Source organism: Penaeus chinensis, chromosome 14 (genome assembly GCF_019202785.1).
Source record: "Penaeus chinensis breed Huanghai No. 1 chromosome 14, ASM1920278v2, whole genome shotgun sequence".
Taxonomy (NCBI): Eukaryota; Metazoa; Arthropoda; class Malacostraca; order Decapoda; family Penaeidae; genus Penaeus; species Penaeus chinensis.
The window spans coordinates 16,261,183-16,266,182 of NC_061832.1; the positions used below are offsets into that span (position 1 = coordinate 16,261,183).

At 40.6% G+C, this 5,000-nt stretch overlaps 1 protein-coding gene across 2 annotated transcripts in view; it reads left to right on the forward strand.

Moving 5' to 3' along the window:
- The window catches only part of LOC125032138 (hemocyte protein-glutamine gamma-glutamyltransferase-like), a 122,186-nt gene that overhangs the window by 39,670 nt on the left and 77,516 nt on the right, over positions 1–5,000 (forward strand). Inside the window, exon 1 of one of the 2 annotated variants that reach the window (XM_047623176.1) lies at positions 3,817–3,908. The exons of the other annotated variant lie outside the window; for it this stretch is intronic. The gene's annotated coding sequence lies outside the window, so the exon portion shown is untranslated. Of the gene's footprint in view, positions 1–3,816; positions 3,909–5,000 lie in introns of those variants that run through there. 2 annotated transcript variants of the gene reach the window in all.

Genomic DNA, 5,000 nt, shown 5'->3' on the forward strand with positions numbered 1-5,000 from the left:
CCAACTTTTGGAACCTGATATTAAAACTTATCAACTATCCGATTTTAAATAATTCCACCAGCTTTGTACTTAGTACAGAATTCTTCACCTTGACAATGACACAATGACAATAAAACTCAAACTCATTATAAAAACTGTTTACTATTGGCAACCTGGTCGGAAAAGCCTGAAGCCGAGAGAGGCAACGATTGAGGACTAGTGCAAGTGGACGACTGTTCTCGCCACTATTTATTTACTACTACTACTACTATTACTACTACGACTTGTACTACTACTACTACGGCTTTATTATGACTACAACTACTATTATTTCTACTACGACTTCTACTACGACTACTGCTACTATTACTACTACTATCACCTCCACCACTACTACTACTACGACTACTACTATCACCTCCACCACTACTACTACTACGACTACTACTGCTGCTATTATTATTACTGCTACTACGACGTCTACTACAACTACTACTTCTCTACTACTACTACTACTACGACTTCTACTACGACTACTATTGCTATTACTACTACTAGTTTCTCCACCACCACTGCTGCAATGTTCCCTCCGTTTTCAGTGGTTTGGTTATTTTGTGTCTCCCTTTCTTGTACCCATTTAGATTATTTTTAAACCCTTGTTAAATCTCTCTTTCTTCTCGGATATTTCTTAGATCTTTTTTTTTAAGATACCCTTTCTTACCTTTAGCTATTTTTCATCTTAAGTCAGTCTTAGATATCCTTTCTTCATCTTTCTTGTATTTCTTCGAGTCAAGTCATATGTTTTCTCTTTCTAAATCGCCCGTTACGCCGCCTTCGTCTGGGTCAGGCTGCTCACGCCCCTCTCTCCTCTCCTCTCCCCCCCCCCCCCCTTGGAGCTGACCTTGACAGCTTGACGGCGGTGTCCTTGAACACCCCAACTTGACCTTCAGGTGCGGCCGCTCAGCAACACACACTCAGGCCGCCAGGTACCCGCAGCTCGTTTTATTGCCTGCAAACTCATTAGCTTCCAAACGGCCTCCTCGATTGGTGCACCTCGTGGGATTGCCTCCTCTTCCCCCCACGGCGGCGCGTGAGTTATCGGCCCTATTCTCCACGTCTCGATTTGATTCTGATCAGCGACGGACTCTCCATGACGTCGTGTTGGCGCCGGAACTTCGTGGAGTCCTTTAGGATGGTCTCTCCCCCTCCCCCTATCCTCCTCCTACGTTGTCTGCCTCCCGCTGGGGACCCTCCCATCGCCAGGGGCATCGGCGACTTCGATGTTTGCTTGTTCATTATTCGGCTTGAGGGGGCGGAGGTAGCCTCTCCCTCTCCCTTTCTGAATATGTATGTCTGTGTGTCATGTACTGTCTTTTTCACTGTCTTTTCTTATCCTTGTTCTATTATTATTATTATTAAATCGTCTGCAATTTATTTCCCTCCCTCTAAATACCACTTTCTCTGTCAGCCACTATAGTTCTTTCTTAATTCGTCACTGTATAATTCATATTCATAAAGTTTAGTTTGCCCTTATACTCAAAATCCCTCCACCTCATCCTTCTCTCATAGCACGGTGAAAACTCCAAATGATATGTAACTTCATGTCAATAAACAGTTTAGTTTGTCCCTTAGAGTTAGGATCCCTTCATCTCACCCTCCTCTTCTGTATAATTCTCCATCAGCAACATATCCAGTTTGTCCCTTATAGTCACCATCCCTCGCCAAGCCCAGCTCCGGACAAGGCGGCGGCGGCAGAAGAGGCGCCCTGTGTTGTGTCCGCGGGCTGAGAGGCTCTCGGGTACATGCCATCACGGAAGGCACTCTGAACCGCTCTTGCTTTAGGATAATGGAATTCTTATGATCTTAGCACACACACGCACGCACGTATGCACGCACACTCGCAAACACACACTAATAACGTTTTTTTTTTTTTCTCCCACCTTTCTCGGTCGAAGTTTGAATGTAGCTAATTTTGCTTTTGTTTGACCTTGCTACCAAGTAGTCCATTTAACAATGACTCGATATATGAACGCAAGCACAAACACATAATAGTAGTAACAGGAAAACAAATTTAATCGTAACGTTTCGAACGCGTCAAAAGTTCCTCAGACGGATCAATAACCGAAATATATATAATGACACATTGGCAACCGTGTACCTTAATCATTTCTGGGTCTTAAATCGTACTTTATTTTCCTTTCGAAATTTCTAAAGTACCTACAGACTTTTGGCTGTTACAAAATTTGTATGTTGATAAATACATGTAACTGAATCTCTCTAAACGTGGCTTGTGTACAAATAGGCACGCATAAAAACACACAAACGCAAAAATAATGTAACAAACATTACATTTTCTTCCAATGCTCTTGAAATATCAAGAATTATATATCACAGTATTATAAAATAATTAGTAATTAATCTGCTTCCCTATATATATAAATTTGATTCTTCTCCCGTTTTTTTTTTCTTTTTTCAAAATATCGAACAGCTTGTGATTTGTTGCACCAATTGAATTTCTATTGATAGTATAACCAATTGTTTTCATTAAAGCTCTACTTTCCCTATTCACTGCGTTTATTTATTACTCTATGTATTTATTTATAAACATAATCTCTTGATCTATTTGTATATAGTTTTGCATTGATTTGTCTGTAAATATGTATTTATCTGTATATATATATTTTATATGTACATGTTTATTTACTGTATTTGTTTATTACTGTATTTTTTCACAAGATTGATTGATTATTTAATATTATCTGCCGCATCAATAGCTAAGGTGATTAGTGGCTTTTTTCCACAAGAGATAGCAAAAAGTTTCAGTCAACAAGTAATTACATGCTATACTTCGTAACCATTATTATCTTTTGGTTATTCAAACATCTCACTAGGAGTCTTGTGGTCATTCTATCTTCTTTCTTTCCAGAGTTATGTGCACTGAATAAATTTACGTTACCTTACATGCTATGTTTCAAATACATAGCACATTGTACTTTTACAATATTTTAAACTGTGGTGTGAGACTCTTTATCCTTCACAATCTATTTTAGTCTCTGAGTCATCTATTCATCCTAACACGAACTGTACATAATATGCAAGGTAGATTTGTCACATTGAACATGCATTGCCTGTCAAACATTTATTGCCGGATTCTAACATGAGCCATTAGAGTTGCAGCGTAGGGAATTCCGACAGCCAAGGAGCCTCTAGAGACAATATACGATTTCCTTTGCTTCTGTCTGGGTTATGAAGTGTTTTGATTGTTGAAGTCTTGTAGAATGATGATATGATTCCCTTTTCTTGCGCCATTATCCCCCTAGGGCAATATTTTTACTGTTTTTTTCTTTTCTTTTCCCTTGGAAATGTTACTGGGGATCTCATTGTATTTCGTAGCCAAAGGGCCTATAGATTCTGGCTTTCAGAACAGATAAAAATATATATTTAGGTATAGTAATAGATTCGGGTCGTAATGAATGAAGCTTCGAAACCCACCAAACCTAAACGAGAAGGGTATCATTATTTAGCCAAATGAGATGAAATTCGAAACGTGTTTGATAAAGAGCGCTGAGCGCGACTGTTATCTTCAGTCACTACCCCTTCCACGCTCACAACTCAGCGTTACAAATGTACAAACCACCATTTTCGACTCTTATCCGAAAAACACGCCAAGTCGAGTACGTGATTCGGACCAAAGACTCCAAGCGCGCGAATCCGAACACTGACAACGCTGCCCAAAATCCTGCTGTTTAGTAGTCATGCAAACAACGACATTCAAGGTGTTAGTCGTATGTGACTGGTTTTCATGGCGATGGTCATGCACGCGTTTAAACTTCTAGTCTCGTTATGCAAGCAGCAAGCAAGCAAGACTGGAAGAAAAGTTGGCTCGGCAGTCAGACATTTGCACGTCAAAGGGGAGGAGTCTGTGCTGTGTAAGTGTAAATCTAAAGTTAATTTACAGTTCCCATAGAATTTTATCAGATATTATGATTGTGATAAGTGTACATGATAAGAAAGAGAAACTCGCTTAAATCAGACGAACAGAATGCGTATATATAGTAAAATGTCACTTGTTAAATGATGATAATGATATATTCCAAGTTAAAGTCGACATTATAATGCAGTTTATGTTGGCCTCCTCAAAGGTTATCATTTTGCGCGCTTGCAATTGTAAATTCTCTCGGCGAAAGTTCACCTTTGCTCTTTGCGAAATCGCTGACTTACAGAAAATAGAGAGGAGGAAGTCTCTTCACCACAATGAATGGATTTCACGCAGGCTCCAGCAAAGAAAGTTGAACTTTGTTATTTTCTTCGTCTCTCTCCCTGTTACCAATCTCTCACGTTTCATTATCTCTGTTTTTCTTCCTTTACCAATCTCTCTCTCTCGTTTCTTTCTCTGTGCCTCTCTCCCTTTACTCACCCCCCCCTCTCTCTCTCTGTCTCTGTCTCTCTCTCTCTCTCTCTCTCTCTCTCTCTCTCTCTCTCTCTCTCTCTCTACTCCCTCCCCTTCCCATCACCGTGCCCTTCTCCCTCACCTCCCCCTCCCCCTCCCTCCCTCCCTCCCTCCCTCCCTCCCTCCCTCTCCTTCCCCCACTCTTTCTTCTGCATCTTGATAACCGGCTGTTCAGTCCAGCCGAGTAGCTTAAGTTTTGCAAAATGCAGTCATCGTAGAGACTTTATTTATGACTTAACCTCTACTATAGATTCCTTCGGGCATCGAAACAAAGCAAAGGGCGTTTTACTTTTTGTTATTCTGTATTTTTTTCTTTTTGGTTTTGTTTTGGATTCTAGAAAATGTAGTGCCAGTGATGACTAAATATTGCGTTAGGAATGTCAGCTAGCAACGCAAAAATACATATGACGAGAATTCCTTTTGGCGCTGGGGTTTTACGTTGCAGAACACGTGCCCTCGAGAGCTAATTCTCTCTCTCTCTCTCTCTCTCTCTCTCTCTCTCTCCCTTTTATCTCTCTCTCTCTTTTATCTCCCTCTCTCTCTCTTTCTCCTCTCTCTCTCTCTCTCTCTC